Source organism: Scylla paramamosain, chromosome 6 (genome assembly GCF_035594125.1).
Source record: "Scylla paramamosain isolate STU-SP2022 chromosome 6, ASM3559412v1, whole genome shotgun sequence".
Classification (NCBI taxonomy): domain Eukaryota; kingdom Metazoa; phylum Arthropoda; class Malacostraca; order Decapoda; family Portunidae; genus Scylla; species Scylla paramamosain.
In genome coordinates this window covers 25515667-25529496 of record NC_087156.1, presented here as the reverse complement: position 1 = coordinate 25529496, position 13830 = coordinate 25515667, and the positions used below count along the sequence as shown (strand labels likewise).

The following is a 13830-nucleotide window of genomic DNA, read 5'->3' as shown; positions in this document are numbered from 1 at the left end:
ACCCTCGTGTCATTTTCTCCCTCGTATCCAACTTAAAGTAACCTTGGTGTGAAATTGTGGCCTGGTTTTAATATTAGGATGGGAAAAAAGTGGCATTATTATTATTATTATTATTATTAGTAGTAGTAGTAGTAGTAGTAGTAGTAGTAGTAGTAGTAGTAGTAATATCATTATCATCATTATTAGTGCGTTGGTGTGCCGTTTAGAAAGATGGACATATTTATTGACTACATAATCAGAAATATAACATACAAAACGTACTATTACGGCAAATACAAGGACAACACAAACATACTGACTCGGTATGCGCACACACATCAACATAATGACATATATAAGCGTGACACGAACTCGCATAACATACAGATTACAATACACGCTTCAACATCATCACATACAAGGATAACACAGGTGCACGTAACATACAAGATACAATACACACTGGCGTTTCAGTGCCCCCCGCCCCCTGCTTTTTTTTATTTATTTATTTTTTTTTTTTTTTATTTTTTTTGCTGGTGCCCCTCATGTAAAAAAAAATAAAAATAAAAATAAATAGAAATACGAGTAAACAAACATAACGAACGTGGAAAGAAAATGCTTCACATCTCACACACGTGTATAACAAAAACATATATGTTGATAGATAAATTGTATGTGGGTTTTGGGGATGATGATACAGGATGCTGTAGGAAAACTTTATATCTCTGGCGTTAAGAAAGAGATTGGCCAAAGAAGACGTTATCTCGAATGTTAGAGGAATAAAGTTTTCCTGTAGTATTATCACCACCTTAATGCCTCATAAGCATATATACTACAAGTCTTTAATCTCTAAGTCTGAGGAGCGAAAATATCGGTACGTACTCGTGACTGGTTGGTCCTTATAAGAGAGAGAGAGAGAGAGAGAGAGAGAGAGAGAGAGAGAGAGAGAGAGAGAGAGAGAGAGAGAGAGAGAGAGAGAGAGAGAATCATATTCACCCTCGAATTTAACCCTTTGACTGGTAATGGGACGATGGCGCTTGTTACCTTATTACACATAGTAACCCTAGACACTTCTACAGAGCGAAATTAATGAAGATGACAGGCACATAATGGGAGGGTGATGGAAATAACCTAAACCTGCTAATATCGAGACATTAATTTTATCTCTGGGCAAAATATGACGTGATGCCTTTTCAAATCGTTATCCACACAAAGAATCAGTGAAGTTAAATGAACAGTATTAATCTAAACCTAACTTAACCAAGCCGTGGAATGAAAACGGTAATGTTGTTTCAGTGTCATCCCTTACTGGTTTCAGCTACACGATACATGTTAGTTATTTCAGTATTATCCCTGAATGGCTACAACTACGTTTTTTTTTTTTTTTTTTTTTTTTTTTTTTTTTCCTGCCGGTGGAGTCTTTGAAGAATATACTCAAAATTTCTTTAAATGTATTAAGTGCGAGAAGCTAGAGCCGTGAGAAGATAAATGGTGAACTAGAGTAAATATTTACAGGCGGCATGCAAGTCAGCCTCATCCCCTTCACTGGTAGCATTGCCCGGGGTTAACATTCAGGATGCTAAAGAGCTCTGCATGGACACACACGAACGAGAGAGATAAGGTTTATTTTTGTCCTTCCTTCGCTACAGAACTATTTAAAGAGACTAGCAGATACATCAACGTCTAAAAAATCGTGCTAGATATGGGAAATGAATACTCGTAGTCTTAGCAGTAAAGGGTTAAGTTAATGATTTCCAGGTAAAAAAAAAGGTAGAAAGTCTGAACGTGACTTGATTAATTACATTTTGCTCTTTTTTTGTTTGTTTGTTTGTTTGTTTTTGTACTACTTTAGATATCTAAAACAAAAACAGTATATCACTGAGAAGGTTAGTTAATGTTTTCCTTAAGTATAAAAAGAAAAATTGAAAAAAAAGAAAAAGGATCGTGGAAGGGTTAAACTCTGAACGTGACTTGATTAATTGCGTTATGCTCCACTTTCGCGTTTTTTTGTGAGTTTCTGTGTGTGTGTGTGTGTGTGTGTGTGTGTGTGTGTGTGTGTGAGGAAAGGAGGAGGAGGAGGAGGGAGAGATGACGCAAGTTGTGCCGACACTCCGCATTTGGAGCCAAGTTATCCATCACACCAGCCAGCCAACCTCATATGCTACATTTTTCCTCTAAGAGTGAAGCATGACTCCTACTCCCATACCCCTTGAACTCTCTCTCTCTCTCTCTCTCTCTCTCTCTCTCTCTCTCTCTCTCTCTCTCTCTCTCTCTCTCTCTCTCTCTCTCTCTCTCTCTCTCTCTCTCTCTCTCTCTCTCTCTCTCTCTCTCTCTCTCTCTCTCTCTCTCTCTCTCTCTCTCTCTCTCTCTCTCTCTCTCTCTCTCGTAATAATCTTCCCACTAGAGGAGTAGGAGGAGGAGGAGATGTTGGAGTAGTTGTCTCGTCGTGTGTGCCTCCCGCCTACTCCTGCCACTCCTTGACGCTCTTAAATGCACCATTACACTCTTGTCTGTCTGATATTAGTGCATAAACACTCACTCAGGCACGAGCACACAGCCTAGAGAGAGAGAGAGAGAGAGAGAGAGAGAGAGAGAGAGAGAGAGAGAGAGAGAGAGAGAGGAGGGAATGAAAGAAGAGGCAAGACCAGTAACTCTTGCATCTCCTTCTGCTGGGGAACGTAGTGGCGCGTGTTTACTAGCTGTGTTTACTTTTCCTGCTCCCTTGTCTCAGTTTCCTCCTCCTCCTCCTCCTCCTCCTCCTCCTCCTCCTCCTCCTCCTCCTCCTCCTCCTCCTCCTCCTCCTCCAAGGCTGAACCGTTCCCTCATTTCCTCTTTTCTCTCATTCCCCTTGCTCATCTTTAACTCTCTCTCTCTCTCTCTCTCTCTCTCTCTCTCTCTCTCTCTCTCTCTCTCTCTCTCTCTCTCTCTCTCTCTCTCTCTCTCTCTCTCTCTCTCTCTCTCTCTCTCTCTCTCTCTCTCTCTCTCTCTCTCTCTCTCTCTCTCTCTCTCTCTCACACACACACACACACACACACACACACACACACACACACACACACACACACACACACACACACACACACACACACACACACTTTGCATATTGTTTGTTTCTCTCGCCTCGTAAACGTTTAAAAATGGCATCCGTTGTGGTGGTGGTGGTGGTGGTGGTGGTCCTCGTCGTCTCTCGTCCGTGCCATCAGTTCTTTGCTCGTCTGGCACAGCACTGGCCATTGTTGATAGCTCTTTGTTGACATACCTCACCGCGGCACGTGTAACCCCGCCCCTCCCCCACCGTCCATCCTCCTCCAGTGCAGTTATTACAGTTAATCCTCTCAAGCGTATGAGTGCAAGTGGCTGAGTTTTAGTTAATCACCGAGGTCAGCTTATAGTTTCGTGCACATGTGGTCGGGGAGTCGAGGAAGTGCAGGAATGGTCTGTTACATATGCGGGGGGGGGGGGGGAAGGACTGGCTTTGGTGGTGGTTGTGGTGGTGGTGGTTAGGATTAAGTAGTGGTTTAACTTCACCTATTTCCGTACATTCTCTCCTTGCAGCCTTCCTTACACATTCTTCCCTCGTCCTTTAGTTAGTCGGACATTAGCACGTATACCGCACACTTTGTCTATAACTCTGTTACAGGCACGTCTGGGCTAAAGTGCTCTGGGCTGTGTTGGGAGGGAGGTGAAGGTGTGTGTGTGTGTGTGTGTGTGTGTGTGTGTGTGTGTGTGTGTGTGTGTGTGTGTGTGTGTGTGTGTGTGTGTGTGTGTGTGTGTGTGTGTGTGTGTGTGCCGCCCTTCCACTTTTTCTTTTCTGCCTCCAAATCCTGGGCGTGGCGTGGCAGGGCAGGGAGGCTTGTTTGTTTACCTGCGAGGATGTGACGTCAGCTTCGTTTACCTGGTGGCTGTTGCGGATGATAAGCAGCCTCCCAACCCGTCACCACGTTGGGGCGCGCGTGCTGAGAAGTGGAGCTTGGGTGTGGGTACTGGACACACACACACACACACACACACACACACACACACACACACACACACACACACACACACACACACACACACACACACACACACACACACACACACACATGCTCATGTATTTAAGTTTTTATTCGCCGTTAATGAGAGAAGATGATTGCCGGCGGGAGGTCATGAGGCAGCTACGAGAAACACCTGTGAGCGTCACGCCGCCGCCACCACCACCACCACCAGCACGACCTCCAGCTGGCGTCTCCCTCCACCTCAGGGTGACGAAGCGGGCTGCGAGGGTAGGAAGATAGACATTTATGACAATAGTTCACATATTTAGCCTGACAAGTACGGGAGTGAGGAGGGACAAGGTTGAGGCACTGAGTGGGTGAGGCGGACGCGGCGCCAGGGAGTTAGTCGTGAAGGCAGGAGTGTCAGACTCGGCTGCCGCCCCGCCGCCGCCGCCGCTACTTGCTGCTCACGCCGGGGAGGCCAAGGTCAGTGTGACGCAAGGGTGCTCTAGCCTGCCCTTGGGACCCTCTGCTGCTGGTGGCGCGCGCTGACCCCTCAGGTGGACAAGGGTGGACGTGAGCGTGTGGATGGAGGAGGACGTGGGTACTGGTGTTGGCGTGGGAGGCGGCGGGAGGGCGGCAGTGGCTACCTAAATATAGCGCAGCCGTGCCGCTCGTGCTGCTTATTAGTCATGGCGACCGTGCGAGAGAGAGAGAGAGAGAGAGAGAGAGAGAGAGAGAGAGAGAGAGAGAGAGAGAACCAAATGGGAGAGCTATTATAAATATTTGTTTATATAATTATCATAATCGTGTTAGTGCATTTGCTCTCGCGCCAAGAGATACTTTTAAGCGCGGCCAGAAAAAGTTTTGACGAGTGAGTGAGTGTCTTCTGATGCCAGGATGACAGGACGCCGTGCGCCGCAGCGTCTTGGCGAATTTCTCATCCATGTAGAGCAGTTGGTCTCTGGCTTTTGGGATGCGCCGCGCCGCTTCCTCGTATTCTTCGCCTGGCCACCGACCTGCCCGGGGATTTTTCACGTGCTTGTCCGCGGGTTTATCCAAAGCCCGAGGTAATGAAAGTTTGTGGACTCCTGACTCTGTGGACTGAGTTATGGCCGATGAATGTTGACCGTGGCTGGCCCGCACATGGCCCGCGGCATTCTCGTGACCCTTTCCCCCGAATCCCATCAGCACAATATTCGTTTATTTACTCATACCTGTTTATTTATGTATTTCCTGCGGTAAGTCACGGTGGGGGAGAGTGATACTCGACCCTTGTCCCGCACTCTGCAGCGACAGTCAGCGTTAACAGGATTTAAACTCACCTGGAGTTTTGTGACTTGCTTGAAACGTGATTGACAGCCCGGCCACACTATCGGAAACCCACCTTTACATAATGTCATGGTAGGCGAGTTCTGACACCTTTGAGACACCACAGTTTGCAGCACCCAACAGCAGGTGTGCTGCACGTGCCTCTTGAGCGCTTGTGGGCTTTTTATTGTTATTACGTTTGACCCATGCTGATATGCACACACACACACACACACACACACACACACACACACACACACACACACACACACACACACACACACACACACACACACACACACACAACACACACACACGAGAGAGAGAGGAGAGAGAGAGGGAGAGAGAGGAGAGAGAGAGAGAGAGAGAGAGAGAGAGAGAGAGAGAGAGAGAGAGAGAGAGAGAGAGAGAGGCTTATCAGGCCAGGGTCGATGACGCGTGAAGGCGATGGGGTGCTCCCGTGGCGTCAGGCTGGGGTTCGTGGGACGCATCGAGGCTGTTGATGCCACATTCAGCATTTTTTTTTTTTTTTTTTTTTTTTCTCACTATTCCAAATGGCGTAGTGAGTGGAGGCGCCGGGGGCGAGAGGCTGAGGTGGGTAATGAGTCATGGGCGGTGGGGAGCGGGGGTGGACGCGCTACCCTGGCGACTAGATAGCATTGGAGGTGATGGTTATGGCTGCTTGGGGGGGTGGGAAGGTGTGTGGTGGGCGCGCCGCCAGTGGTTGGGTAGGGAGCTCAGTATAGAATTTTTGAGGTGGTGGTATCGGGCAGGGCAAGGCAGGGGCGGGGCGGGGGCTACAAGAGAGGCGGGGGCACGTCTGCTCTGCATCAGTGCCTTACCAAACCTTCCATCGGGCTTGACGTCTTTCCCTGGCGCCAGCACGCACACCTCAGTGCTGCTGTAGTTTCTCAGGCACCCTGCAGCGGCGCGAGGCCACAGGTCTGACGCCCACCTCCCCTGACAGGCACTTGGTGGTGTGTGGCGAGGGCTGCTGACCTGCTGTGCTGTGTAGTGGCGTAGGTCCCCACAGGCAAACCAGCGATGACATCGCTCCGCCGCGGGGGTCTTTGTTCAGAGCATCAACAACATGTCTGATGCTTAGTATTGTGTAGTGACCGTGAATGTGAGTGGATAGCTGCAGGCAACCGTTTGTCTTGTGCCCATGTGAGTCTCTTTGCACCTTGTGTGCCTCCCCGCTGGAGCTGAGGGGGGCTATTTGTGAGCGATACTGGACGTGTGTAAGGTGGGCGTGTGTGGCGTCGCGGTGAGTGAGTGACAAGTGTAAGGAGCAGCCTGCTGGTGGAGGCTCCGGGAGGGAACTGTAGCGGCTGGTGCTTCACCAAGAGCGTCTTCTGCCCATGTACGGGAACTATACCTCGGCAGGTCCTGCCTCCACACAGGGTGTACGGAACACAGTTTCACCGCCACCATCCGGACCCCTCCGCCCGTGGCCTCACCGGCCGTAGAGTCCTTGATGTTCACGGTGCCCCCCCCCTCCATCGTGTCCAGCTCGGCACGACTCCTGCACGGCCTGCATCTCGTGTACCTCGTGTGGGCCGTGGCTCGCACCATTACCATCATTCTCCGACGCCAGCCCTCGCCTCCGTGTCACCCACCTGCGCCTCCTCCACCCAGTCTGAGGAGGACCGCACGCTGGCCCTGCAGTTACGAGCCGCGGCGATCTTCAACAAGACGGACGTAGCTGTTTCCGGTGCAGGGCTCGGCGGCCCCGCCACCACCCTCAACCTACCTCCTCCGTCGTCTGCCAATTTTCCTTACCCCCCGCCCTCCTTCACACCTAACTCCCTTCACCCAACCTGTCCAGTCCTGCGACACTAGTCCTGCCCAGTACTGCACCTGCAGTGCCTCGCCCAACAGTAACTGTTCCAGCTCCTCCTCGCCTCTCCCGTCCTGTCCGTATCACTCCTTCGCTGTCACGTCAGCCACCACCACAGCCACTACATGTGCGGCAGTAGCAACACCTTTCTATCCCAACACAGTCATGACCTCCCTCTCCAACACTGGCTTTGCCTCCAAAACAGCCCCCGCCACTACCACCAGCACCACCGCTTACCTTGACTCTCCGTCACCCTCAGGTCAGTCTTGCCAGGACTAGCACTGCTCTCCTCCCGTCCTCCCCAACCCCTCCCTCCCCTGTCCCCTGCCCAACAGCTATGTTCCACTCAGCTTTGCTTCTCCGCGATCATTTCGTTAGTCTTTCAACGGAGCTGGTGCTCATCGCTGCCGCCCCTGAGCCACCCCTCTCCCAGGACGCCCCCAGGACGTCCCCTTGCCCGTCCCTGTGAACATTGTGAAGATACTGTTTTAACACAGCTTCACCTGGCAGACACACCAGAATACCCTCAGGAGGAACAGCTCTGTCCACACTTCCCCGTCCCTGCCACTCCACCCAACCCTCCGCTCATCTCACTTCCTTCTTTCTTTTGCAGGCATCTACATGAGTTACGTCTGCTTTACAGGTATCAAGTTGTGCCCTTGTGTACTGATAACGTGCTGATAGCAATGAATGGAACATAGCCATTGTAGTGCCTCGCCTTGGTAGTTTTTGTGGCCACACTCTTTTTAAGTCCAGTGAGTAGAGAGTGGCGCTCCAGGATTTCCGGCAGCCCCTGGTGGGTCGACCCGCTTGCTGAGGGGCGAGCCACGTAGCTGAGCCTTGATTGTGCAGTGTCCGCGGACGGTAGGAAACTTAGGGCTTCCTTTCTCCATCTTTGTGATCATCCAGCCCTGCCACACCGCCAGCTGTTGTGTTGAAAACGTAAAAAGATGTGTTTAGTTAAGTAATATGCCGCATTCACTTCCTTTTTATTTAGAGTTTTCCCTTTATCTTCAACCCTTTGATCTGATCATTTACCTCTTCCACGTATCGTATCCTCCCAGTCCAGTGTTTCTTGGTGTCCGGGGAAGGTTGTGCAGGATCAGATGCGAACGTGTCTGCTTGTTTTCCTTGGTTCCGTGAGATAATAAAGAAAATAACTACAAATGATACAGGTGGGGAGAGGGAAAGGAGGAGTGAGTGTGACTGTCATTGTGCAACCTTCGTTTCTATGCACCGCTCTCTCCTGCCTGTCGGCGCCTAATCTTGAATACTTCTGACGGGTTCTAGTGAAAGTCATCAGACTCCATTGGTGCTTTCGTGGCTATATTTTTTGTAGCATAAAAATCATTGCACCATCAGAAAAAAAAAAAAAAATGGCCCCTTGAGAACCCAATTCATCAAGTGACCTTTAGAAATAGTCCGGGTGAGAGAAGGAAGCGAGCAGCAACACAGACCAACGTGGAGAGGGTCGTGACGGATTATCCTGGTATTATTTTCAGACACGACCAATACATTGCATTTGTCAGCCTCAGGTATTGCTCTTGACATTCACTCACAAGGGGCCAGAGGACAGACAAGTGCAGGTGTTGACTGTCTGACTCTGCCCGTCGTGACCAGGACGCGAACCCCTGCCAGACTATAGTTGGGTTTAGAAAGCAACGAGCCATGCCATCCTTTTGACATGTGCTTGAGGTAAACATGCTTTTCTCATAGTTTTGTTAGTTATTATTATTATTTTTTTTTATTCATTATTATTTATTTATTTGTTTATTTTCTTACTGCATCGAAAGCTTATAGCCTGAAGGTTAGCGTGGGGAAACTGAGAGTAGAGCCTGTGGAGAGGAGGGGGAAGCGGTGGGGGGCGAGTGGCTGTATTATTTATAGCACATGTTGAGTCTATACCATGAAAAAATGTTGCCATTATTTTTGTCTGTACATTTACTCTATATCCTCAGTGATTTGATGCGATGTGTTGGTTTTTCCGTACTTTACTTCGAGTCGAGATGCAAGTTTACTCGAAGTGCATACCGTGTATTGTGAAGGTTGATGTAGATAGGTATCTTACGCACAGGGACTGCCATGTGTAGGCTTGACGAGTTATTTCACCTTCCTTTACTTTGTCCCAATATATTTTTAATGTTACGAGTACCTGCCTCCCATGTCTCCTATCACGAAGTCCTCAAGTATATTCGAGCAAGGCACCCATCTTTTTTACTGTCGGGTAGGCAGGAAATGCTCGCTCGTCAGTTAAAATTTCAGCTCTCGAGTGAACGCGAACCTTAGTCTGGCATGTGACAAGCCACGTAAGACTCTGAACTATGTAGCAAGGTGTGTGTGTGTGTGTGTGTGTGTGTGTGTGTGTGTGTGTGTGTGTGTGTGTGTGTGTGTGTATCAGCAGTGTTAGTCATATATATTGTTAGGCTAGTTAAGCCAGTTACTCGACATAGTGAGGTCAGCCAATCACTCATTCAGTCAATCAGTCAATCATTCAGTTATTAAGTTATTCACTCAAGTCAGTCAGTCAATCAGTCAATCATTCAGTCATTCTCTCAAGTCAGTCAGTCACTCAGTCAATCACCCAGGTAATCACTCAATCAGTCAGTCAATCACCTAGTCAATAACAAGCATCGTATAAATTCGATGTACCAGCTATATAACGCTTGTGTGTGTGTGTGTGTGTGTGTGTGTGTGTGTGTGTGTGTGGTTGCAATTGCGGCAGCGGCAATAGATAGTCCTGCGATTTCTCTATCACCACCAGCATGCACCGTCACTTAGTTCACTCATCACCACCCCAAACACAACCCTGATGCGTGAAGGTGAAGACAAGAGAGAACCAGTTATTTATTGTGCAAGTCAGACCCACAAGGCTTCCCAGACCTGTGCTAGAAAAAAGGCAAGGGGGACTGCACGACAGGGATATTTCTCGCTATTAAAGAGGGCAAGGAGACGATAACCGCACACATAACAATGATATGCAGGTTACTAATGGCATCGTTGACCTCAGCATATGAGTAATAGTACAAAGATAGAACTGGAGACTCAGGAACCTACACAAGACGTAATGTATGGGCCACTACAGCAGGACGTTCTAATGTAGCTACTTAATGCGAGTCTAGATTGAAGGCTAACTCAAGAAAAGGTCGGAAAAAAACCAGGTATCCGTACGTTTTCTGTGTCAGGCGGCGGCAGGGAAGAGGAAAGAGAGAAAATGGTACCAGTGGATAAGATTCGGGGGTGACCATTCCAAGTGCTGGCTGGAGTGAAATGCGCCACACACTCACCTGTCATATCGCTCCTTACCTCACCTGTCTTAGCACGCCACGAAGCAACCGTACACTATAACCAAACTACAAATATCCTCCCATTAATCACCCAGGGAATTTGGGCAGAGGGAGGAGTGGAGAGGTATTCAGTGTTTTTTGAGGGAGGGTTCGGGGTGGAGGAGGTCTGTTGGGGTGTTGGGGGTGGGGGGAAACGGTTCCAGTAATGGGGGTGACGTGCATGAATCAATATGGGGGCTTCCGCAGGGTTCATGCACGACCGCCTGCCTGCTGTCATGCGAGGCCAGGAGGCGCCCACGTGGGGAGGAAGTTACTAGAGGGGGGTAGCATGGAATGTGGTGGTGGCGGTGGTGGTGGTGGGATAGATAGAAAAAAAAAAAATAGAAAAAAAAACATGACCTATTTAAGTTGATTTTGTATGGGACGGAAGGGCAGTCTCTCTCTCTCTCTCTCTCTCTCTCTCTCTCTCTCTCTCTCTCTCTCTCTCTCTCTCTCTCTCTCTCTCTCTCTCTCTCTCTCTCTCTCTCTCTCTCTCTCTCTCTCTCTCTCTCTCTCTCTCTCTCTCTCTCGTGACAGTGTTCGTGGGTTAGTGTCGTTTCAGTGTGTGTGTGTGTGTGTGTGTACTTATGGTTTAGGAGAGTTTTGTTTACAGCTAGCAGTCGTATCAGCGGTGTAGATTGATTGTTAAGCTTGTTAGTCTGCATAGTTAAGCCAGCCAGCCTTCCAGCTAGCCAGTCAATCAGTCAGTCATTCAGCTACCCAGCCAGCCAGCCAGCCAGCCAGCCACCTTGCCACTCAGTCACGTAACAAACAACGTGTAAACTGTATATACCAACCACGTAACGCTTGTGTGTGTGTCTGTGTGTGTGTGTGTGTGTCCACCTATCACGCTTCCTCAAATCTGTTTATTACACACACACACACACACACACACACACACACACACACACACACACAATTTTCCCTCGGTAACTGCTTCCCCGAGTCAATAGCGCTAGTTAGAAACTTGTATTTTTACCTGAAACATTTTCCTCATTCGCGTCTGTTAGCTTGTTTTTCACTGTGGCCTCTTGATCCGCCGCCTGCGAGTGTTACATTGGTGCATACTTCCATTGCCTCACATGCTTACATTCATTGCCGTAGAAAGCTGTCGTGTACAAAATGTTTCGGACGAGTCGCTATCAGACAACTGCAGCTCCACGTATCACATCCCCAGCTCTTTGTCTTTGCGAAACTCTTCATACAGGGTGTTTCGAAAGGATGACCCCGATTTGAAATAGCTGTTTCAGAAAGATGAACCAAATTTGAAGTTCCAACTACGAAAGGGGCACAAATGAAAGTCCTACCATTTGAAAAGGCGGGAACAGGTTCAAATAATAACCTTTTTAAATGGTATATTTTATCCATTGTCGGTTTGTGGTTGCAGAGCTGTAGCAGTTTCAAAAAGGATCCATCGTAAAACACTGCATAAAACGTGTCTATATATTAATTCCTATTCGATTCGTAGACAGAATTCACTGGACAACTGTGCATTATCACTGGTCCTCAATTATTTAACCTTCTCTTAGTCCCCTTATCTTATGCAGTGGAAATGTTGAATGTTCTGAACGTTGAGTGCACCGAGCCGTTCGTGGTAGCAAAGGTTCCTCCCACTAGGCTCCTCATTAAGGCTGCTGGTACGTGTTTTGTCTAATATGGTGGTGTGTCTTTCCTACGCGGCTCCAAACAGCGGAAGCTTAGCCACGTGTTAGCAATGTGAATGATGTGATTAATTCCCAGATCATGTCCTCCCTCGCATCTGCGTATTCAAATGCTGCCTTCATGTTCGTCTGGTTGTGTGTGTGTGTGTGTGTGTACATGTGCATATCTTATCGTTTTATTAGTGTGTGTGTGTGTGTGTGTGTGTGTGTGTGTGTGTGTGTGTGTGTGTGTGTGTGTGTGTGTGTGTGTGTGTGTGTGTACATGTGCATATCTTATCGTTTTATTAGTGTGTGTGTGTGTGTGTGTGGGGGAGTAGACGTGGGTGTGGGTATTGCTTGTGTGTGTGTGTGTGTGTGTGTGTGTGTGTGTGTGTGTGTGTGTGTGTGTGTGTGTGTGTTGTATTGCAATGAATAGGATATTTACCTTGCAGTTTTTTTTATTTATTTATTTATTTTTTTTTTTACATTAATTTGAGTAAAACTAATATTTTTTTCTGCTATCACCACCACCACCACCACCACCACGACCAGACGTGTGGCGGTGTCAAATAGACGGGAGGGAGGTATGGTGTGCAGGGGGTTGTTATGATGATAAACACATGACCTAAACAGTTGTGATGACAGTCTGCTGTGGTGAAGGGGACGCGGAGGGAGGGAGGGAGGGAGGGAGGAAGGAAGGAAGAGTCGACCGAGCCATCAACTGCCGCGGGTTTCCCTGGAGCTTAGCAAAATCGCGTGGTGCAACTTGAGTATAATTTCAAGACACCACTTACATTAAAATGAGTAATGGGAAAGATTAGCTCTCTCAGTGTAAAGTTTTATTTGTTATAATTGAAACCGTCTAGTGTTATCCAAGTCATCGGTGAAGACAAGTAGGCACGTTTTATTACGGACTGCCATGTGTAGGAGTGATGGCCTCCTGTAGTGTACTGAATTTTATTTTCCTGGGTGGAAATAGATAAGTGTGTTTTATTGATGGAGTGCCATATGTAGGATTGATGGATTCTTGTAGCTTCCCTTATTTTTTTAGCTGGAAATAGGTAGGTAGGTATGTTTTATACAGGCACTACCACGTTTATATCATCAGATGGCTTCTTGTGGCTTTCCTTTATTTTCTGAGTTGGAAATATGTAGGTATACTTTCAGCAAAGATGGCTTGTTATAGCTTCACGAATTCTCACGTTATTAAATGAAATAACAAGTGTCATACTACCAGCGATATCACCAAGTTAAAACTGTATGGTGTAAAGTATGACGAGCGAGAAATGAAGGCAGGCAGGTGTAGTAAGGCGAGAGTGTACGTATACCTGAGTCGATACGAAGGGGATGAATAATTGAGGTCATGAGGCGTGGTGGCACTCTGACAGACCCCGAGGAGACGCCTGCCTCGGTCCGCCCCTCGAGGTCATCAAGAAGAGGTTGCCTTATCTCTACGCGACCTGCCCGGCGAGACTCTGGCGTTGGGGTGAAGACCGTTGAGATTAAGAAATGGATGTGATAAAGATTTAAAAGTACTAGAATGATTTGCTCTAAGTTTTGTGATTGAATATTGTATTGTTGCTTTGGTAGTGATACTACTACTACTACTACTACTATTACTTCTTCTGCAGCTGCTCCCATGTTCATATGGGATCGCTGTTCCTCACTAGTCTTCTCCACAAGGCTCTGTCTCCAACCTCCTCTCCACTCAATCCTCTCTTCCTCAGGTCCTCTCCAATGCGATCCTTCCACCTTTTCTT

At 48.0% G+C, this 13830-nt stretch overlaps 1 protein-coding gene across 1 annotated transcript in view; it reads left to right on the top strand.

The window, feature by feature from the left end:
- LOC135101496 (heterogeneous nuclear ribonucleoprotein K-like) overlaps nucleotides 1-13830 on the top strand; it is a 99320-nt gene that overhangs the window by 28423 nt on the left and 57067 nt on the right.